Here is a 24,988-nt window from a genome sequence, read left to right as displayed (position 1 = left end):
CCTGGGCCTGAATTTTCTCTCTTTAGGTTATCGGCTCTCACTGAACCCTTGCTGAAAGAAGATCAGAGGAAAAAGGAAGAAGAGGGTCCCTACACTCATCGGAATGGCTAGTTTCCTACATTATAGACAGAATACATTTCTAAATCCTAGCCTTAGAAATCAACCGTTTTAGGTAGGACACCCGATTGTAAGAGACAGAAACACCATTTTAAAAAACCTAAGGGAAAAAAAATGTGGGTGAGAGAGGTTTTGTTTGCTTTGCTTGAAGAGTACTGGGGGCTTATATACTCAAAGAGTTGAACAACCAACCTCAGAAAACAGAAACTAAGGCAGTTCTGGTCCTCAGGTAATGAAAGCCAGGATCCAATGTTGTCAGGTTTCTCTCCCTCCTCCACTTCCTTCTTCATCTCTGGCCTTGCCTGTTAGTTTTCCTCTTTCTTATTATAAGCCAGTGTCTTCACACAGTGGGAGACTTTGATTCTAGAAGCAGTGGGTTCACAACCTCACAGCTTCAGAACAGAGATAACAGAGTTCTTTCTTTACAGCTCCAGTGAAAAATATTCCTGGATAGGAATCCAATTAGCCAGGCTCAGCTGGAGCCACATGCCCACCACTTAGGTAAGTCATTATGACTAAGGGCTCGGGAGGATTACTAGGATTGTCCCCAAGTTAAATTGTGTCCTCTTCTTTGACTATCACTGAACTTTGATGAAAGTTGCAGTCAAGGGGTATGGAAGTGTTCTCTGAGGGCCATGGGGTGAGAGGTAGAGAAGGGGGTACTGTCTACGGCAGAAAAGGGAGGGATTTATCCAGAAAACAAAACAAAACAAAACATATCAACCTCAGTAACCACCAGCATAACACTGATTTTATGGGATGTTATGTTCTCTCAGTTCCAACAGTTCTCCTGACAAATGAACTTTGTGAACTTACAAGATGGGGACCGCCTATATCTGAAAAATTACTCAAGGGCAAAAAAGAAAATAGTTATGGGAGAAAGTACATCATGTCATTTATCATCTGTTTTCCCCTTGAAGAACAGGTGTGGCTTTCCTTTGGGTTTTTGGTCTTTCCCATGAGGTCGCTTCCTTAGTTGATAGTCCAGATCCCTTGAGCTTTAGGTCAAAGTCCAAAGTCAATCTGATTGTCAGCATTAATAAGGGCATATGTAGCACAATCTCTCCTATCCTCTGAGGATTGAATGAGGAAATTCTTCACTTTTAATAGAGTATAAAACATATAGGTTATCTTGTTCAGGTCAATGCTTATTACATATAATATCAAAGTTTAAATTAACACCATAAGATAGTATATATGTATACTCTCTATATTTTACTCTATTCTAAAATACCTGCTCTAAAGTTCACATTAGAATACTCCCTATGATGAGATTTTTGTAGTAATTATCCTTACGCTACACAGACATATTTTCATTAGATGATTACTACATAGAAACTGTATGGTGTGCAGTGTATTCATTTTATATGAATGCCAAAATAATATGAATGAATACACCTCAAAAGCCATGCTATCCTTATTTGGCCATATAGCCCTGCCCTAGGGCATCTGAGTAGCTCATCAGTCCTGAAGAAAGAACTGTAGTAACACAGTGTAGGAAAAGTTACTCAAAGATCTTTGGCAGAGAACTCTGGAAAGATTTTTAAAAAGTCATTTCATGGAATTACTTTACAAATGTTAAAAAAAAGAAAGAAAGAAAGAAAGAAACAGACCATGGAAAGTTTCCAAAAATGGAAAATGCAAAATCCAGCAATCAAAACTGAAATATAGTTCATAACACTACCAGATTCCCAACAACTTCCTAAGGAAAAACTCACAGAAAAAGTTAACTTCTTGTTGTTTGTAAAATAAAAAGGCCCTCTTCTGCTATGCTTTTTTTCCTCTTTCCCTTCACTGTGGAAGAATGTAAGATTTCATAACAACAGATATGCAGTTTGCTTTTGATTGAGTCACTTTATGCAAATGTTTCACTATGCCAAAAAAGAGAATTGAGCAAGAAAATACTCTTCCTATCACCGGCTGGCATTCTTCATTTACTCACTGGAGCATTTGAGGTGACAGCATGGTCCTCAGAAGTTGTCACATTCTGTGACTTAGTCATAACCACTTACTTTCAGAGCCATTGAACTAAAGAGCTTTGCTTTGGGAACACTTTATGTACCCCATGTGAAACACGCCAGACTTCTTCAAGTAATCTTCAACTTTTACTGCAACTGATCTCAGATTTGTAGCATAGAGAAAACAAGTAACAAACCTTGCCCTGTTTTCAATCTTTTTTAAAATGCTTCTGTGGGATAGGAATATTTTATTATTTTCTCAGCTGATGGTGAGAAACACACTAAGATTTGCATCTGCTCTGTTGCAAAGCATTTCGACTGTTTACTTTGTCCCTAAATTATTTCTTTTACTCAGATCCATTTAACTGTCCAACTCATCCCATTGGCATAGATGGAGTATTAAATGGAATTAAAGATTAACAAGCTCATGTGACTATTGTTTCAATTCAAAGGGAAATTTGATCCCTGGGACAGAAAATGGACTTATTTCATAAACAGAGTTAGTGATAACTCTCGTGATTTAATTTTGAATAATTGTCTAATATCCATATACATCTCCCCAACTTTTAGCTAGACTTCTTGAAATTCACAATTTTAGAAATTATGTTAGGAGAAGCAATGGCAAGTACCCAAAGAATGAGTGTCTTGAAATTCAGTAGTTGTGTTTTTTAAGTGCAGAGAGGAAGTAATTGAGTGGAATTATTATACATTAAACAGCTCAATGTTAATTTCTCATGTTTTGATATTTTTTCCTTTTTTTTTTTTTATAACTAGCTGAGACTGGACAGTGAAAGGAATAAAGAGAAAATGAAATCAAATTAGAGATCAGAAAGTTTTAACTCCAGCCCTGGCACAAAACCATATGTCATTTAGAACAAACTACTTCAACTCTCTGAGATTCAGCTCTCTACCTGGGTATTATTTAATGATAACTGCTGTAACAAACACCTGTAAAAAACTCATTTATTGTGTATTAATAATAATTATTAATACATAATAAATTATATTCTCTGATCTCAAAGTTGGATAAAGATTTTCTTTATCAGGTGACTCTTTTTTTTTTTTTTTAAACAGTGGGCACTTGGTTTATTTATCTTCCTGATAATCTATTCTGAATTTCAAATAACATCCTACAGCTTGGCTTGGGTTGTTATTCTTTTTAAATTTATTTATTTATTTATGGCTGTGTTGGGTCTTCGTTTCTGTGCGAGGGCTTTCTCTAGCTGTGGGAAGCGGGGGCCACTCTTCAACACGGTGCGCAGGCCTCTCACTATCGCAGCCTCTCTTTGTTGCGGAGCACAGGCTCCAGACGCGCAGGCTCAGTAGTTGTGGCTCACGGGCCTAGTTGCTCCGAGGCATGTGGGATCCTCCCAGACCAGGGCTCGAACCCATGTCCCCTGCATTGGCAGGCAGATTCTCAACCACTGCGCCACCAGGGAAGCCCTATCAGGTGACTCTTAAATGGCCCTTGGGGAAGCACTCTGACAAGAAGTAAGTTAGGGACCAGTCCTCTTCCATATTGTGCCTTTGTTATTTTGGAGTCCTTCATTTTTGGCTCCACAGGGAGAGAGAAAGCAAGAAAGACCGTGTAGGATCATTTGAGAGCCAGACCTGAAGACAGCTTCTATCATTCTGACTATATTCCATAGACAAAAACTCCATGACATCCACAGAGTGGATAACCTACATCAATTCTGAAAATTAGTGAATAAAGTGAATTCCTTAGATATAAGGTAAGCTGAAACGTTGGACACACAGCATGATAGCATTATCTTTGCCACAAAATGTTAAATGAATGGGGTTAAATGAGTTTTATATTTCCCTCCAAGGGTATGTAATTTAGTGGAAAAATTGAAGAGAAAATACAGAGTAAGATTCAAGGAAGGCAGAACTAAGTCGAAGTTTCAAAGAGCAGCATAAAAGACTAGACCGTGAAACCTTGGAGAGCAAGAACCCCATGTGATATTTCTCATAATTTACAACACATTGGCATGCAACTCACAGACACCTATTAATGTTTGCTATTGATGATACTGGAAGCTTATAGGCTTGAAGGTAAGATGAAACTGGTGGACAGAGCAAAATAGATTGGGTATTCTTGAGGACAAACTTTTTTACCTCAATATGTCATTATTAGCCAGTCTTGGCATGGATAAAAAAATTACTGTGGAACCAAACAGTGAGCTCAGAAGAGAACATCCTCCTACATGGTCATCCCCCTTTACATGAACATCTCCATTTCGGCTGAAGGACCTGGATCACATTCCCAGTCATGGCAATGCAGTTTTGTATATCATAACAGTGAGGGACGCTTTCTAGGGAGAAGGACAGGCCTTCAAAGCTCCTCAAAATTTTTTACTTTAAAATTTTCTGTTGGGTTTATTTGTTGTTGGTGGTTTTGTTTTGTTTTTGTTTTTTTGTTGTTTTTTTGAGATAAAAAACAAACACTTGTGGATCAAAGAGTCTTGTTTTTGTAGGGAGTTTTCCAGAATCCATAAACTATCCGTGAAGATAATTCTTCGAAAACACAATGATTTCAACAAAATAAAACAAAGCTCTTGGACTTTTGCCCTTCGTTGTCAGAATCAAAGGGGTGTCTCAATTTGAAAACCCTTTGCTATAGCCTACGCTCATGGCTTGACATTGCTTGCTGATTTCTATCAGTTCTGATGCCAATCTGAGTCTGTTCTCTAGACTCTACAGGGACAGTGAAAACACTGTCTTAAAAACACACCCGTACTCTCACACCAATAGAGGAACAAATAAACTTCTGAGAAATTTATTAATAGTCAATATTTATTAAGTCCTTAATTTGTGCTGGACACTGTTCTAAGATGTTTGTATGTATTAACACAATCGTCTCTTTGAGAGAAAGTTACTATTATGAACCTCATTTTACAGATGAAAAAACTAAGGAACAACAATGTGAAATATTTTTCTCAAAGTAATGTACTTGGAAAAGTAGAGCCAGAATTCAAACTCTCATCTTTCGACTTCAGAGTCAAGTTCTTAAGGGCATTGCCTATTGCCTGCAGAGACATGAAATACCACAATCAGTCATTTCCAACCAAAAAAAAAAAAAAAAAAACAATCTGAACTGAGAGGGACTTTTTTTTTTTAAGAGGATGATGCATCCACTCTGGAAATCAGAGAATAAAGAGTTAACATTCTAATAGTCCCCATATGTCTTCCAGCATCTCTGACATGTAAAGAGCTTGAAGTCATCACTTTCATCTTTATAACCAGAAAAAAACTAAGCCAAGTAAAACGAACTGAAAATCAACAACTCTTCTTGGACCTACCAGAGAACTGAGGTTGTTGGGAAAACTGCCACCCCAAAATCTAGACAGGTGACTCCAAAGAGTCACAGCTGAGATCTATTTACCCGAAGAGCAGAAACCCCTGGAACCATAAACTGGTAGGAACACTGAAATGGTAATTTTGATAAACTGCTGGAGACTGAATTGGACCAACCTATGGGAGAGAAACTCCTGCTGGTCGGAGTCTTATGGGGCCTCACACTTTCCTGGGCTTTACCTCCAGGAAACCCACTAGGTCCTCATGGTGAAATTCTGAGAAAGAGCCCCTCCTGGCTCTGGCAGGAAAAGAAGAAGAGCAACAATTGTGAAATATGCCTAAAGCCTTCTCCATAATAAAGGGCTATTCTCCAGGGAAAAATAAAACTTCATCAGAGCCTGTCATACCTGCAATAAGGGCACTTCTCTCATTTGCGTCGCCCTCTAGATTTCATGATTCACCAAAGGAGGTGAGGAGATGTAAGACACACACGTGAAAGTGCACACTTCTGAGCCCAGTGGGTGCCAGGTAGATAGTCATCATGAAGTTCAATCCCTTTGTGACCTAGGGCTGCAGCAAACGCCACTTCAGTGCCCCCTGGCCCATGTCTGCCTGGCTCTCAGAGGAGATGCAGAAGTACAACGTCTGGTCTATCCGCCTTTGCAAGGACGACGAGCTCCAGGTGGCCAAGGAACACTACATAGGTCAGCAAATGGGCAACGTAGTGCAGGTGCACAGAAAGAAATATATCATCTACATCAAATGGGTGCGAGAAGGCTAACAGTACAATTGTCCACGTGGACGTTCATCTGAGCAAGGTGGTTATCACTAGGCTAAAGGTGGAAGAAAAAAAAAAATTCTCGGGCTTCCCTGGTGGCGCAGTGGTTGAGAGTCCGCCTGCCGATGCAGGGGACACGGGTTCGCGCCCCGGTCCAGGAAGATCCCACATGCTGCGGAGCGGCTGGGCCCGTGAGCCATGGCCGCTGAGCCTGCGCATCCAGAGCCTGTGCTCCGCAACGGGAGAGGCCGCAACGTGTGAGGCCCGTGTACCGCAAAAAAAAAAAAAAAAAAAAAAAAAAAAAATTCTCAAATGTAAAGCCAAATCATGACAAGTTGGAAAAGAGAAAGCCTATGATATAAAGAAGAACTTACTGATTAAATACAGGATTGACTATAGCCAGTTGTGCAGCCACAATTTAACTGTAGATTTTTAGCTAGTGTGTATTCCTTTGGAATTTTTCAAGACATCTCTTGTAAGTTTCATTTCCCTCCTGTTTTATTATTGATCTGTGGCTCTGTAAATAAGCTTCTGCAATTTTGATTAATAATCCTGAGAATAAAAATTGAAAATGTTTCCTAAAAAAAATTGTGAAGGTCAGAGCACAGGGACATAGACCTACGAAAAGAAGGCAATTTAATCATATGATTACAAAATGGTTCTTCTCCCCCCCCCACCCCACGTTACCACCACACCAACAGCCCTCCAGCAGAATAACAGTGGATTGCAGCTGCTAGTTTTCCAAGACACAGACTCCCTCTGGGGAGTAATATTTAGGAAAGTACAAAGTCAACAGGGGAAACAAAAACAAGGACACTAAATTCACTGGGAGACTCTGGCACCTACAGCTACAGTAAACATTAAACACAACCTACTCTTACCCAGATTAACACAAACTTCACACTAAAGGTCTATTTAGCTCACTTCCTATTCTCCGACACATAATGTCAGGCTTTCAACAAAAATAACAAGGCAGGCTACAAGGCAAGAAAAGACAAAAGGATCAAAGCAAGTATCAGAACGAAACTCAGATGTGGCAGAGATGTTGGAATTATACTGGAAATTTAAAGTAACTATGATTAATACGCAAAGGGCACTAATGGAAAAAGTGGACAGGATGTGAAAACAAATGAGTAATGTAAGCAGAGAGATGGAGACTCTAAGAAAGAATCAAGAGGAAATGTTAGAAATCAAAAACACTGTAACAAAAATGCAGAATGCCTTTGATGGGCTCATCTGTAGACTGAACACGGCTAAGGAAAAAAATCAGTGAATTTAAAGATAGATCAATATAAACTTCCTAAACCATCAAGAAGGTGAAAAGACAATGTAGGTAATAGGAGAAAAGTTTCCCAAAACATATTGTAATTAGCATACTTGTACTGGTATCTAGTACTAGAACTTGTATCTAATAAGAAGTTCAACTCTTGATTAAAAATCTGTTTGTAATTTTTCATATCTGAGCAGAGGCAATTACAATGGCTTTAACAGGCAGGCCTCATATGGGAAAGCTTTCCCTCCTCACATCGAATTTGGTGCATAGCTATGCACTGCAGTTTCTGAAGAGAATTGTAGTCAAGGACTCAAGCCTCTCTGGCTGGTCAAGGTCATGCTCTTTTTTTGCATTCCTAACTCCATTCCTAGCCTTGGGCAGATCTTCCCAAACACCTCTGCTAAGACCTCCTTATGTAGGGGAGGAGGAGAACACCTTGAAGACACTTTAAACTACTCTAACTCAGTACCCAGCACTTTCACAAGCTTTACCCCTATTTCTCCTCCCAAACCCATGGTCCACAAAACTGCCAGAGGCTTTTGTTGGGGGCTTCCTTGACCATGAGACAACCCCCGCACCAGGCTGATTCACGTGACCCTCGAATGGTCCATGGTTCCATGGGGAAGAATGGAACAGGGGAGTCTGTACTTGCTCTGATTTTAACTTGTTTATACCATCTTGGTTAGGGATTAAAGGCTTAACTCCTTCCTTTTTGCCTTGTTGCTTTACATGGCTACTCTGACACCTGGTAGCTGTGTTCTGTCTCCCAGCTCAACTGCACTCATGAAATCTAAAATACATTTTAAAAATTTTACAGCTCAATGATAAAACAACAAATAACCCAATTAAAAGATAGTCAAAGGATCTGAGCTGTTATTTTTCCAAAGAAGATATACAAACGGACAAAAACCACATGAAAAGATTCTCACCATCACTAACCATCAGGGCAGTGCACAGCAAATGAGATAACACTTCATACCCACTAAGATGACTATAATAAAAATAACAATATAACATAATAATGGGTTGTCAAGGATGGGAAGAAACTGGAACCCTCCTACATTGCTGGTGTGAATGTACTATGGTGCAACTGCACCCTATTGCAGAATGTTAAAAGCACTTCTGGGGGTATCTCAGACAGAAAGGAAGAGTATGTTATGGGTAACTGGAGGAAAGGTCATCCTTATCATAAAGAGGAAGAGAGCTTATCTCAATTGTGCTCTGTTGGGCTGCAAGAAGAAATTGTAAGTGGGGAAAGTAATAAACCAAAGAAGGAATTTTTAACCAAAATGTGAAGATGTGGAAATTGTCAGCCAATCCACGTTGCACAAAATTAGGAAGCATGTTCTGGAGAGGACACCAGGGGTGTAGCTGGACAACCGTTTGCTAAAGAGACTAGGCATGTGATTTGTGAGTCCAATCCACCATTTCAGCAGAAACACTTGCAGCTTGGACTGAAGGAGATAGAGATGAGATGAAATAAAGGAAGGCTGTCAGACTTCTGGGATTCTACAGGCAGGAAACAGGCAAATAGAACTATCTGGCTGTGAATACCAGTTATTCTTTGAGAAAAGGGAAGAATGACCTCAAGGGAAGTTCAGAGGCCAGTGGATCTGTCATTGACATTAGGACTTTGAGGCTAAAGGCCAAGAGAGCCTTCTCAGTTCCAAAATGTAGGGCCACATCATGAGTTCCAAGGGGTGGGGTTGCTTCCCAGGAGCAGAGGAAGCAGATCATCACCCAGGGCTGCCACCGAGGGCCCCAGAAGACAAAGCATTCCACCAAAGAGGGTTAGTCTCAAGCCTTAAAATCTAATGGAATTTGCTCTGCTAGTTTTCAGACTTGTTGAGGACCCATGACTCCCCACTTCCTTACCATTTCTCAGTTTTGGAAAGGGAATGTCTGTTCTATGTCTGCCCCATCATTGTAATTTGAAAGCCCCCTGAGATCATAAAACATTTCTTCTTTTAATTTGCTATTGATTTTCACCCACATCCTCCTTCCATCCTCTCAGTTCAACCGTAAGGTTCAGCAGAGGACTGACCCATACAGGCGACAAGAGGGAGTCTTGTCAGTGTCTTCCCCTTTGTCCATTTCAGTCAAATGGAGTAGGGTTGGATAAGTACAAGCTTATGACTGTCCCATTCACTGGGTAGGAAAACAGACAGAGATCCAGCTTAGGCAGGTGGGGAAAAACAACAGCCCATCATTCCCTTAGGAAACTGTACAGTGATATTTAGGGCTGCCATCATGGTGTCATGCTAAGCAATTGATTCTTTACCTGAAACTCTTACATGAAACCCAAGTCCTGGCACTACAGTATCAGGTAAAGATAAAGAAAAAAATTTACAAGTAGAGAAAAAGTTTATGTAAGTTCCTATGCCCCACCCCCTCCTCTCCATCTTCTCCACAGATTCTCAACAATCTATCTAATGTAATGATGACCCCCCCCTTACTTCTATGCATATCAAATTTGAACACACATTTATCCAATCTTGGAAGCCATCCCTTCAGTCTATGATCATCCTCAATTTAGTAATCTGCTTATTCCAATTTGTAGTCAACCCGTGACTCTGTAGGGGTATACAGAGTATATGTATATGTATATGTATATGTATATGATGCTTTTTAGTTCACATTGCAGTGTACCTGTGATAAAACTGGTTCTTTGGTTAGGTGATAAATAAGCAAGAAGTCCAAATTGAAACTGTACTTTCTGTTCTAGCTTCTACTGTGTTAGGGGAATTTGCTTCAGCTACCAGATATGCAAATCCAAACCCAGAATGAATATCTATCCCAGTGAAGACCCATTGGAATCCACCACAGAATCATAAATTTACCTGCCAGCTATGGGTGGACCCAGATCACCTTGGTATGAAGCCCATGGCTACCTTTAGTCTCTCATGTTCTTGTCAACAAAAATAACAATTTTTAATCACCTTTCAAGTTTCTGAGTGAGATAGCTGAATAAATCTTTTTCCTGCCCATTGTTGCGTTGCTTGAATGTCTCTCCAGCCACTGATCTCCTGTATCCAAAAGTCTACCCTCAAAGCACAAGTGGGGCATTTACTTTTTGGCTCGTCACCTTAGAAATGGGAAGGGGGCTTTTTGATGTGCAAAAATATGTCCCACTTTAATTTCCTTCTTCAGGTCCATAAGGTTTTCCATAACAGAGGACCCCAGTTCAATGTTCCTTTAATTTTCTAGTCATCTAAGCCCCCCTTTTCCAAATTACTTTACCAGTCCATTAGTCCTCATCCAATAATCCTGGCTGTTGCCGCTGGATGGCAGTAACAGACTTTTGCCAGAAGCTCCAGTCAGCAGAACTGCAGGTAGTAGAAACTTCCACCATCATCACCGGTTTCCTTATTCAGTTCTCTTACTATGTACAATTAACCTCCAAGCTCTCAGCTTTTCTTAGAGACTTTACTGAACTATGAAACAAGGGATTTGTGGTCACTGATATCACTGCATATCACAGATCCATACTTAAAGCCAAAATTGCTCTCCAGGGCATCCTATATTGTTTTAAATTAACCACTTGAGTAGACTCAGGCAATTCTAAAGTTTTCCTATCTAGCATGTCTAATTGAAGTGGGGGAAGGAGCAGACTTGCACAACATCCCTTTCTCGATGATTCGGATAAGGGAAGCGTCCCTATTCAGACATCATATCCATTGCAATGATACATTCTTTGTAAGAGTGAGGCAATAACTATGCACAATTTGTATTCACAAATCCCCACTTTGAACCATACTTGCAAGCCTTCTACACTTACATCACCATATCCTCCAAATGTAATTATATTGCCCTTAAACCCTTCATGAGCAGGTTTAGGTACCAATGTCCAGCAATCCCAACAGTTTGTTCACCACCCATAGGCTGCTGGTACCAGACCAGTATAATGGTCTTGGGTCCCTGGCTGGAGTTTTTCTGGGACTTGGGTTCTCCCATCAAAGTCATAATCCTCTCTTTGCTGTGCACTTTTTCTATTGGCTTAGGCTCTGAAGAGATTTTAGACTTTGCTTATGTGTAATACTCAGATTTTTAATCCATCAAAGCTAAGATAAATTGAGTGACTCTCATTTTATAATCTGAGGAGTTGATGTTGGAGCTTTTGTAATCTTTTATAGTGATTCATTAACATTTACTGACTACTTCATTGATTTCTTCCTTTTTCATGCCATTTTTAATCAACTATAAGACATTTCTGCCTGGCTCAGTTGTCCAAGGTTTTTTTTTCCCCCCATCTCTCATATTCTTATCATTCCATTTCTTCTGAGTCTTCCTAATTTTTTTTTCCTATCATTAAATCTCATTCAGGGAAGCTGAGCAAGGAGATCCAGGGCAGCTTCCCTCACATGCTCTTATTCCCCCAATGATGTAGGTACTGAGGATTCCACGAAGTTGTAGCTCCCTTTTATCTCAGCATCAGTCATCACCTGAGTCTTAGCGTTGGGTAATGCATCATCATGCAACCAATCTAAAGCTACTAGCATTTCCAGCATTTCAGCAGCCTCAGAGGATTCCATTTAATATCTAAGAGAGGAGGTAGGCAATATCCCTTTTCAGGGCACACACCACATACTCTTGCCTTTATGCAATTTAACAGAGTGAGAGTTTGTCCCTCTACACCCATTTCTAGGAAGGCTGCAAACCAGTGTAGGATCCTGAGTAAGACTGCACAGGCTGTCACCTCTAACCTTCCAAATCCAATTTCCATTTCAAAAGCAATTCCAAAAAGAGCTGCAAAATGTATGGAAAAGGTAACTTAACTCTTTACCAAATTCCAGTCAAAGCAAATTCCCCCTGGACACCCCATTCCTCCCCCTTACAGACAGACAGTCACAGGCCCTAACACAGTGACTCTGGGAGCTTCACTCTGCTTTCAGTCACTTTAGTTAGAACAGACAGGAGCAAAAAGCCACCTCTTACTTTTTTACAAAAAAAAAATATATTTTTATACAATTTTCAAAGGTTACTTTCCATTTACAGTTATTACAAAATATTGGCTATATTCCCTGTGTTGTACCTTGATCCTTAAGCCTATCTTATACCCAATAGTTTGTACCTCCCACCCTCCCTCCCCTATATTGCCCCTCCCCCGCACTGGTAATCACTAGCTTGTTCTCTGTATCGTGAGTCTGTTTCTTTTTTTTTAAAGTAATTTTTGTTGGAGTATAGTTTATTTACAATGTTGTGTTAGTTTCTGCTGTACAGCAAAGTGAATCAGTTATACATATACATATGTCCACCATATAGGTCATTACAGAGTACTGAGTAGAATTCCCTGTGCTCTACAGTAGGTTCTTATTATCTATTTTATATATAGTAGTGTGTATATGTCAATCCCAATCGTTTTTATTATATTCACTAGAAAGACACATCTTCTTGACTGACTTCCCCTCTGTTTGAATCCCTTGTGTTATCCATTTAGCTACCTCCCTAGGCCCTGGGTCTACAAATGCTTTTCTGCTCATGAGTAGAAGGAATATTTTTGGGACCTCAGCCTAGGTGTGGACAGGGAGAAACCACGTGGAAACAATGTTTTCATTCCTAACCACTTACCTCATTTTTCCTTTTCCTAGACAACGCCTTAGCCTTTCTTATCTAAATTACAGCAATGGGGAGTGTCATTTCAGTTGTCCCAACTGGGTGGCTGTCTGGTGTTCAACTAAGTTTAAGGTGTTCTCCAGTTTGGGTATGCCACCACTGGACTCTACAGAGTGTACTCACGTGAGGCTTTTATTTCAAGGTAAAGGGTACAGGACAGCAGGAAAAAGAGAATGCAGGGCAGCATCAGAGGTCCAAGAGACGTCACTTGGCCCAAACCCCCAGGACCCTTTCTCTGAGCACCAGGCAATGGACTGAGCCTCTTGCTTGAACCAGAAAATCTGTGCCAAGAATCTTAGGGAGAAATCCTCCCAAAAGCTCTCAGTGGCTCTTTAAATAATCAAGTCAGGTTATCAAACCGGTTAGGCCAGGTACAGACCTTCAGTAAAGAAACTGACCTAGAGGTCACTAGGGGAGTTTCAGTGCATCATAAATACCACTGCCATTATCTTGGCTAAAAGTAAAACCAGACATCCAGGGGTCCCCAGAGATAAAGATCCAGCATTTCCAGTCCAGCTGTAAATCAGCTCTCTATACATATCATCTCATGAGAAATCTTAAAGCATTTATTGCCTACATCATTTTTTAATCACTACATCATTGTTAAATATTCAGTAAAAATTTTTAAGTTTTATGTGTGTATGTTTTAGCTCTCCAGCTATATCATAAGCTTTTTGGTGAGTGAGTCCATTTATGAATTGCTAATTCACATTTATTAAACAAAAACATGAAAAAATTATATAATTAATAAATAAAAAGTACCAATATGACAGGAAATTAGAAAAAAGGTTATTAATTATCCAAGATACTAAAAGGGATTCTATAGTTACCATGAGAGAGATGCCACTTGCCAGCTCCTGTTTGGGAAAATCTAGTATCTCAAAATTTCTATTCGGGTTTTATGTCATTTAAATATGGTCCCACATAAGAAATAGTAATTATAATACTCTAGATTCTCTGCAGCTCAACAAAACAAGAATGATAAGATAATTAGAAGTGAAGAAACAAAATTTTTGTTATAAAAAGCCATTTATTTTCTACATAGAAAACCCAGGAGAATCCCATAAGAAGCACTTCTGGGATTCTGTCAGTATTCCTTTTTTTTTTTTTAACTTATGCAATAGTTGTATAGATATTTATTTTACTATTCATTGTACTGGACATTTATTCTTTATTTTCTTTTTGAATGTGTGTTGCATTCACAAATTTGAAAGCAAAATTTAAAAATCTATGTGAATTGATGACCTATTGGAAATAAGATTATTGCAAAAAAGTCAATAAACTAAGATTAATAATGATCCTAAATAGCAGCAATGGTGAATCAAGATAGGCAATTAAAAGAAATCAAGGGACTCTTAATTTATAAGAAAGTATTCCAGGGATTGGGAAGAGTGTGCTAGAGAAATCTGGAATGAGTAACTCCTTATGTGTGAAGACAGTAAATCAAGACCCGAATAGCATCTGGGTTTAGTAGAGATGAAGTAGATATTGATCTAATAGTTGGAAATCGTATTTACCCATGTTTTAACTATGAATACGAGGAATTATGTGAGCAATTTTTTCCACCAAAACTTATTTCCCATGACCAAGTTTAGACTTCCTCTCCAAAATATTCCTGACCATGCAAAGAAAATTTCCTTTCCTTTCATTACCGAGTGTCATTGTCTAAATAAATCACATTTCATCAAAAATGACATTCTTCTCTACACAAATAAGATCAAGAAATAGATTTGTTTAAATATATCATCTCCTCTCAGCGTTCTCAACAGCCTCACTAAAAGATACATGCAATGGAGCCATCTTTTCTTTGTTTCTCTATTTTTATTATTTTTTATCAAGATACCAAGCCTTGGCCTAATTGCCTAACTTGGAGTTCACTTGGATCATGCTAGTTCAATTTCAGTAAACTTGGTAGTAGAAAGTATAAGGTCATACAAAAATGTCCTGGATGAGAAAGAAATTATCTGATTATCTAAGCTGGGGTTTCCTCCAGATGCTGACACTCAGCTTCTATTGTGAATTATATTTAATTTGTACATGTGACATGATCTATTCTCCCTATTAGGTCTCTTTCTCTTTAAAGACAGAGATTCTATCCATTTCATTTTTGGTATGCTTATCACACCTGGCCAAGTATCCTGACCATTCTAAGCACTGAATAAATGTGTGCTAACTTGATTTTTTAGAGCTAGCATTTAATTATTCATTTATTCAAAATAAACACCTACCATGCAAACAAAAGTATAATGGAGAAAGTTGGGAGTTCTGTTTTGTTTCCTCCTACATTTCCAAATGGTTAAATAATTAATAAACACAATGTGTTGCATTATTCTCATTTGAGGAATAAGAGCAAACCTTGATTCCCTTTGGACTTCATGCCTCCCAAGTTACCTTCCTAAAGTGGAAACTAAATAGTACTACTATTTGGCTAAACAGAAGCAAGAGAACAATTCCGATTGGCATTTAATAAGAATACATCTAATAATGATGACACTATCATACATTTATATAGGACTCTGAAGTTACCAACATTCTTTCACCTTTAACCTTCATGACAACCCTTTAAAGTCAAGTTCTCCTATGAGGTAGTACCCTCATTTCATGGATAAGGAAGCAATTTTTAGTAATGCTATGTTAATTGTTCCCTGTCAGAAGCAGGGAAGTCAAGCTTGAATCCAGGACTTTGGAGTTGTCTGGGTGTACTTTCCACTGTACGACATTGACACACACAGACTTAGGACAGCATAAAGAAGAATTAATTGACAGATAAGTATTTTGTTTCAAAATGTAAAGCCACTGATTTAAAATAATGAACTATAAATCAAATATCAAATTATAGCTTAAGGAAAAATAAAAGAAAATGGAAGTATAAGCAATATACTTTTTTGTCGATAAAATTGATATTTTTAGTTTTTTCCTTCTCATACATGGCTCATTCACAGCTGAGTTAATTAAAGAAGATTTTTAGAGTTTGTATTTTAGTATCCTGTCAATCCAAAATGTAATAAGACTAAAGATCTATAGTTACATTTTTTTAAAGCTACTATTTGTTGAGTGTCAGACACTGTGTTAAGCATTCTATAATTTTCTTTAATCCTCATAATGGTCTTATGATAGGGATAAACATTAATACTGCTCTACTACAGGCAAGAAATCTGATACTCAGAGAGGTTAAAAACTGTCTAAAGACACATGAGCAGCTAGTGTCAGAACCAAGATTTGAACGTGAGTTAGCCTAGACCACAAAGTGTGGGCTCCTAACCATTCTGCTGTTTGAGCTTCCCATAGGTAAGAAGAAGGAACTAGAAGAAATTTTAGAAATTACCTGACATGTGATTTTAATTCCTGCATCAGTCAGGGTTCAATCACAGAAGCAGAATCCCTAGGTTATACATGGATTTGTTACAGTGACTTGATCCTATGCAGCTGTGGGTCTCAGTAAGGTTGTGTTTTTTGTGTCCAGTTCTGGAGTCTAAAGTTCACAGGACAGAAGGTGGGAAGGGAAGACGGGTGAGGGATGAGAAGGAGTAAGATCAAGTGGGAACCCACAAGCACAAGCCAAAGGATGGTGTGAAACCTGCATCAGACTTGTCACCTCTGTACTTAGTGATGAGGATATCCTGCAGGAGCCAGGGACACAAACACACCTGGCCCAGGACTTGGAGAAATAGAAAGAGGATCCTTGGCCAGGTGAAGCTATCACAGGCCCATCTGCTGCTTCACTCAAGCAAGGTGAATCGGCAGATGAGTGACAATGTGTATGGTCTACAGAATGGCTGCTGCTTCACTTCCGTCCTCGAAGTCTCCTGTAAGAATCTCTCTTCTGGCCAGCGTTAGCTGGAAACACACAGGAAAGGAAATTATGGGTATGTAATTCAGCCCAGCTGTGTTGACACATCACAAAACCACCACAATTCTCTTGTTTTACAAATGTGAAAAGTAAGTCTTAGACAAGTTGTGTGATATATCTAAGACCTCTAATAGAGTTGAGAGTAAAGCAATCCTGTTAACTTCCTGTGCATTCTTCCTTTCCCTATAGACTGATGGCATATGGATTTTATTTTATTAGTCAAACATTACAGATTGGTAGTGATTACTTGAAACCCTGTGTTGTGAATGATTCTGAGACCATGAGTTCTGTTATTGATTCGTGATGTCTGCTGTGGGCACAAGAAAGAGGAGCCATGATAAATATGACACAAATGTGCCTCCCTATCTTTTACTATTCTGCCTTGAGAAAAGAAGATTGTAAGGGATATGGATAAACAAATCAATGAAAGCAATGCATGTATTTATTAAGGGGACTTAAAATTGAGGACACGGAACTCCCTATATTCATTAACTAGATATTAAGAAGATAATCACATGCTATGGGGCTAAATGGACATTTCTAATATTCACTGGGAACAAAGGGTTGAATGGACTTTGTAATATTCACTTTCTCATTAAGATCCTGCTTAGAAATGCACATAAATCTTCACTTATAAGTACTCTTCTTGACATGGAAATTATAAACACAAAGCACTTGATATTCTGCAATTACTTACTCATAAAAAGTAAATTAATTGTGTCTTAATTGGTGAGGATTTTAAAGTTGGGTTTTCCATTGCAGGAGGCTAGAGCAGTGAGGGATTGAGGAAATGTTCTTCCACTTGGACACTAATGTATTCTGCTAGGTTTACATAGATCTTTCTGACTAGAGTCACACAAACATTTATCTTTTCTGTGCATATTCATTATCTCACCCCAAAGCAGGTATAACTCCTATTTTCACAGATGAAGAAATTCATGTTCACAGATGTAAATTTGCTTATGGCCCCATTTTGTTTGTGAGAGTGTAATAATTTGAATTCAAGTTTAATGACTGCAGTCTGCTATATATAGTTTCCTGATGACTACATCAAATGTAAACATTGATGTATATGTATAGCTGAGTCACTTTTCTGTGAACCTGAAACTATCACAACATTGTTAATCAGCTATACTCCAATATAAAATAAAAAGTTTAAAATGTATATATATATATATATACACACACACGTTGACACTAGCAAGAGGGAAATACTTTCATTTTCAGATGGACTCAGGGAGCCTGCCCAGGAATTCTGCTTTCTACCTGGGTCTCCTTTCATTGACTGCTTTGCCATTTACCCTCATGAATGCTTACTTGAAGCATGCATGCACAAGGGTAATACTTGCATCCCTCCTTGATAGGAGACACACACACACACTTGAAAAGCTAGGAACAAAAGTATAGTAGGGGATGCTGGAACATTTTTAGCTTTCTAGCAAATTTCTGTCCTCAAGTATGTGCACTTATATTTATATTTGCCCTAGCTACAGTAAAATAAGTGCTATGTTAAAGCAGAAGGTGAAAATAGAGACTTTCTGTGTATAATGTGTGGCACCTTGACAACTATGGATGTTTAAAAAAAGTGGGAAATTAAGATTTCTTCCTTTCAGATAAGATAAAAGGATGAAAATCACAGGGATTTGCAAAAGGAGCTAATATTTTCAGAGCATGGCACCCTGAATCTCATTTAATCTTTGCAACCATGCTCTAATATAAATATCATCATTTCCATTTTATAAATGAATAATTGAAAAAAGCTTTCAAGGACTGCTAATGACCCCTAAACTAGTTAATGACCCCTAAACTAGTAAGACTTTTCTTTCTTTTCTTTTTTTTAAACATCTTTATTGGAGTATAATTGCTTTACAATGGTGTGTTAGTTTCTGCTGTAAAACAAAGTGAATCAGCTATACATATACATATGTTCCCATATCCCCTCCTTCTTGTTCCTCCCTCCCACGCTCCCTATCCCACCCCTCTAGATGGCCACAAAGCACCGAGCTTATCTCCCTGTGCTATGAAGATGCTTCCCACTAGCTATCTATTTTACATTTGGTAGTGTATATAAGCCTATGCCACTCTCTCACTTCATCCCAGCTTACCCTTCCCCCAACCCCATGTCCTCAAGTCCATTCTCTACGTCTGTCTTTATTCCTGTCCTGCCCCTCGGTTCTTCATAAGCAATTTTTTTTTAGATTCCATATATATGTGTTAGCATATGGTATTTGTTTTTCTCTTTCTGACTTACTCTGTATGACATCCTCTAGATCCATCCACCTCATTACAAATAACTCAATTTTGTTTCTTTTTATGGCTGAGTAATATTCCATGGCATATATTTGCCACATCTTTATCCATTCATTTGTCGATGGACACTTAGGTTGCTTCCATGTCCTGGTTATGGTAAATAGTGCTGCAATGAACATTGTGGTACATGACTCTTCTTGAATTATGGTTTTCTCAGGGTATATGCCCACTAGTGGGATTGCTGGGTTGTATGGTAGTTCTATTTTTAGTTTTTTAAAAATTAATTAATTAATTAATTAATTTTATTTTTGGCTGTGTTGGGTCTCCGTTTCTGTGTGAGGGCTTTCTCTAGTTGCGGCGAGCGGGGGCCACTCTTCATTGCGGTGCACGGGCCTCTCACTGTCGTGGCCTCTCTTGTGCAGAGCACAGGCTCCAGACACGCAGGCTCAGTGGTTGTGGCTCATGGGGCCAGTTGCTCCGAGGCATGTGGGATCTTCCCAGACCAGGGCTCGAACCCGTGTCCCCTGCATTGGCAGGCGGATTCTCAACCACTGTGCCACCAGGGAAGCCCTATTTTTAGTTTTTTAAGGAACCTCCATACTGTTCTCCATAGTGACTGTATCAATTTACATTCCCATCAACAGTGAGAGAGGGTTCCCTTTTCTCCACACCCTCTCCAGCATTTATTGTTTCTAGAGTTTTTGAGGATGGCCATTCTGACCAGTGTGAGGTGATACCTCATTGTGGTTTTGATTTGTATTTCTCTAATGATTAGTGAAGTTGAGAATTCTTTCATATGTTTGCTGGCAATCTGTATTTCTTAGTGAGACTTATTCTTATTCTCATGGAGTTCTTCCTTATTGTGAAGAAAAATTTTCTTCTTCTTCCATCTTTGGGTCCACAGAGACGTATATATTTTGTGCAAAAAATAAATCTTTAAAGACAGGTAATGAGCATAACCTAAAAGGCGGAAATTACTCTTTAGGATGACTAAGTACCACCAAGCAATGGACAGCGATCAGGGATTTGAGTAGACTTGTCTGTACAACAGACCCATTTCCCCAGGACCATCCCATTTCCCTCCTCAGTGGCAACAATCATATTAACAATAGCTTCTGTGAATTTAAAATTAACAGAATGCTTCACGACAAACAAAGGAGGTATGTGTTTTCCCCTGTCATTATATATCTGATAAGCTCGAGGATTAGAGTAGGTAAGTAAATTTCCTAAAGCCATACAACAAATATGGGGTGGAGCCTGGATTTGACTGAAGTCAGTCTGATACCACCAGGGCACTCTAAAACACTACATTCTATAGTCTACCAGTAAAAAAATGTTCAGGTTAACAAAAAACAGAGGAGGAGGAAGAGGAAGAGAAGTAAAAAATCCTTTACCAAAAATTCAATGGTATTTTTTTCCACTTTAGACTATTTTCAGCAGCTAGATAGGAAACAACCTAAAAACAAATAAACAAAAAAACCCAAAAAGTGTTTTGAGAAAGTACTTTGAGAATTAACTGTACAGATTTTTTTTAACAGACTTTATTTTTTAGAGCAGTTTTAGGTTCCCAGCAAAATTAAGTGGAAGACATGGAGTTCCCATTTACATCCTGCACTCATACCTCAAAATGCCCTGCACCACCGTGATGCGTTTATTACAACTGATGAACCTACACTGACTCATCATTATCACCCAAAGTCTATAGTTTATATTAGGGTTCACTCTTGGAGTTGCACATTCTCTGGGTTTTAACAATGTGTAATGACGTGTATCCACTAATATATTGGGTTGGCCAAAAAGTTCTTACGGGTTTTTCCGTAAGAAAAAGTATCATGCAGTGTCAAGTAGTTGGAATCATAAAATATGTAGCCTTTTCAGTGGCTTCTTTCACTTTTTAATATGCATTTAGGTTTTATGACTTGATAGCTTACTTTCATTTAGTGCTGTAATATATTTCATTGTCTGGATGTACCACAGTTTATTTATCCATTCTCCTACTGAAGGTCATCTTGGTTGCTACCAAGTTTTGGCAATTATGGATAAAGCTGCTATCAATATCCTCATGCCCATTTATTTTGGGACATAACTTTTTAATTAATTTGTGTAAATGCCGAGGAGTGCAATTGTTGGACCATATGGTTAAGAGTATGTTTAATTTTGTAAGAAACTGCCAACTTGTCTTGCAAAGTGGCTGTACCATTTTTTATTCCCACCAGTAATGAATGAGAGTTCCTATTGCTCCACATCCTCACCAGCATTTGGTGTTGTCAGTGTTTTAGATTTTGATCATTCTAATAAGTGGGTGGTTTATCTCACTGTTGTTTTAATTTGCAATACCATAAGGACATATGATAATGAACACTTTTTCATATATTTATTTACCCTCTGTATACCTTCTTTGGTTGGCAATTTTGCCCATTTTCAAATCAGGTAGTACATTTTCTTATATTTGAGTTTTAAGTGTTCTTAGCATATTTTGGATAACAGTCTTTTATCAGATGTGCTTTTACAAATATTTACTCCCAGTCTGTGGCTTGTCTTCTCATTCTCTTGATATTGTCTTTCATAAAACAGAAGTTTTAATTTTAATGAAGTCTAGCTTATCAATTATTTCTGTCATGGATTGTGACTTTGCTATTGTAACAAAGAGTCATTGCCATGCACAGCATCATGGAGATTTTCTACTATGTTATCTTCTATTAATTGTATAGTTTGGCATTTTACATTTAGGTCCATTATACATATTATATATTTTGAGTTAAGGATGTATGGTCTGTGTCTAGATGCATCTTCTTTCTTCTTTTTTTCTTTTTCTTTTTTTGCATGTGGTGGTCCAGTTGTTCTAGTATCATTTGTTGAAAAAAAAAATCTTTGCTCCATTATATTGCCTTTGCTCCTTTTTCAAAGACCAGTTAACTACATTTATGGAGGTCTATTTCTGGGCTCTCTGTTCTGTTCCACTGATCTACTTGTCTATTCTTTTGCCAATAACACGCTGTCTTGATTACTGTAGCTTTATAGTAAGTCTTGAAGTTGGGTAATATCAGTCCTCCAACTTTGTTCTTCTCCTTCAATACTGAGTTGGCTATTCTGACTTTTTTTTGTCTCTCCATATAAAATTTAGAATCAGTTTGTTGATATACAGGAAATAATGAGCTGATATTTTGAATGGAACTGTACCGAGTTTATAGATCAAGTTGAGAATACCTGACATCTTGACAATATTGAGTCTCACAATGCATAAATATTGAATCTTTCTCTACTTATTTAGTTCTTCTTTGGTCTTCTTCATCAAAGCTTGTAAGTTTTCCTCATATAGAACTTAAATATATTTTGTTAGATTTGTATCTAAGTATTTCATTTTTGAGAGGTACTAATATAAATGATAATGTGTTTTTAATTTCAAATTCCATTTGTTCATTGCTGGCATACAGGAAAGTGATTGACTTCTGTGTATTAACCTTATGTCTTGCAACCTGGCTGTAATTGCTTATTAGTTCCAGGAGGCTTTTTGTCAATTCTTTTGGATTTTCTTTATAGACAATCATGTCATAAGTGAAGAAATATAGTTTTATTTCTTCCTTCTTATCTACATAGGTTTTGTTTCCTTTTCTTGTCTTACTGCATTAGCTAGGACTTCCAGTATGATGGAGAAAAGGAATGGTAAGATAGGACATCCTTGCCTTGCTCCTAATTTTGGTGAATAATTTGGAGTTTCATATTTAATATCATTAAATATAATATCACTTGTGGATTTTTGGGCAAATGTTCTTTTCAAGTTGAAGAAGTACCCCCTTGTTCTAGTTTGATAAGTGTTTTTATCATGAATACGTGTTGGATTTTGTCGAATGCGTTTTCTGCATTTATTGATATGATCATGTAATTTTTCTTCTTTAGCTTGTTGATGTGATGGATCAGCTTACTTGATATTTGAATGTTAAATCTGCCTTGTATACATGAGATGAGTCCCACTTGGTCACTGTGTATAATTCTTTTTATATATTGTTAGGTTTGATATGCTTATATTTTCTGGAGGATTTTTGTGTCTATGCTCATGAGAGGTATTGGTCTGCAGTTTTCTTTTCTCATAATGTTTTTGTGTCTGGTTTTGGTATTAGGTTAATGCTGGCTTAGAATGAGTTGGGATTTATTATCTCTGCTTCTAGCTTTTGGAAAAGATTCTAGAGAAATGGCATAATATCTTTCTTAAATATTTGGTGGAATTTACCAATAAATCCATCTGGGCCTGGTGCTTCCTGTTTTAATTTACCTATTAATTATTGATTTAATTTCCTTAATAGATATAGGCCTAAGCAGATAATCTATTTCTTCTTGTGTGAGATTTGAGAGATTGTGTCTTTAAAAGAATTGGTCCATCTCATCTAGGTTATCAACTTCGTGGGCATAGTGTTGTTTATTTTTTATTTTATTTTATTTGTTTTTACCTTTTTATTCAATAGATTGCCTAATGATGAACAAGTCCTTTTTTTTAATTTTATTTATTTTTTTATACAGCAAGTCCTTATTAGTCATCAATTTTATACACCAGTGTATACATTTCAATCCCAATCGCCCAATCCATCACACCATTACCCCCACACCCCGCTGCTTTGCCCCCTTGGTGTCCATACGTTTGTTCTCTACATCTGTGTCTCAATTTCTGCCCTGCAAACCGGTTCATCTGTACCATTTTTCTAGGTTCCACATATATGTGTTAATATACAATATTTGTTTTTCTTTCTGACTTACTTCACTCTCTATGACAGTCTCTAGATCCAACCACGTCTCTACAAACGACCCAATTTCATTCCTTTTTAATGGCTGAGTAATATTCCATTGTATACATGTACCACATCTTCTATATCCATTCGTCTGTCGATGGGCATTTAGGTTGTTTCCATGACCTGGCTATTGTAAATAGTGCTGCAATGAACACTGGGGTACATGTGTCTTTTTGAATTATGGTTTTCTCTGGGTATATGCCCAGTAGTGGGATTGCTGGACCATATGGTAATTCTATTTTTAGTATTTTAAGGAACCTCCATACTGTTCTCCATTGTGGCTGTATCAATTTACATTCCCACCAACAGTGCAAGAGAGTTTCCTTTTCTCCACACCCTCTCCAGCATTTGTTGCTTGTAGATTTTCTGATGATGCCCATTCTAACTGGTGTGAGATGATACCTCATTGTAGTTTTGATTTGCATTTTTCTGATAATTAGTGATGTTGAGCAGCTTTTTTGTGCTTCTTGGCCATCTGTATGTCTTCTTTGGAGAAATGTCTATTTAGGTCTTCTGCCCATTTTTGGATTGGGTTGTTTGTTTTTTAATATTGAGCTGCACGAGCTGTTTATATATTTTGGAGATTAATCCTTTGTCTGTTGATTCTTTTGCAAATATTTTCTCCCATTCTGAGGGTTGTCTTTTTGTCTTGTTTATGGATTCCTTTGCTGTGCAAAAGCTTTTAAGTTTCATTAGGTCCCATTTGTTTATTTTTGTTTTTATTTCTGTTACTGTAGGAGGTGGATCAAAAAAGATCTTGCTGTGATTTATGTCAGAGTGTTCTTCCTATGCTTTCCTCTAAGAGTTTTATAGTGTCCACTCTTACATTTAGGTCTCTAATCCATTTTGAGTTTATTTTTGTGTATGGTGTTAGAGAGTGGTCTAATTTCATTCTTTTACATGTAGCTGTCCAGTTTACCCAGCACCACTTATTGAAGAGACTATCTTTTTCTCTGTTGCATATCCTTGCCTCCTTTGTCATAGATTAGTTGACCATAGGTGTGTGGGTTTATCTCTGGGCTTTCTATCTTATTCCATTGATCTATGTTTCTGTTTCTGTGCCAGTACCAT

At 38.0% G+C, this 24,988-nt stretch overlaps 1 pseudogene; it reads left to right on the top strand.

The window, feature by feature from the left end:
- Positions 1 to 5,913: 5,913 nt before the first annotated feature.
- LOC132492227 (ribosomal protein uL24-like) lies at positions 5,914 to 6,543 on the top strand (annotated as a pseudogene).
- Positions 6,544 to 24,988: the final 18,445 nt, after the last annotated feature.

This window comes from Mesoplodon densirostris, chromosome 6, assembly GCF_025265405.1.
Source record: "Mesoplodon densirostris isolate mMesDen1 chromosome 6, mMesDen1 primary haplotype, whole genome shotgun sequence".
Lineage (NCBI taxonomy): Eukaryota > Metazoa > Chordata > Mammalia > Artiodactyla > Ziphiidae > Mesoplodon > Mesoplodon densirostris.
This window is presented reverse-complemented; position numbering and strand designations above follow the sequence as displayed.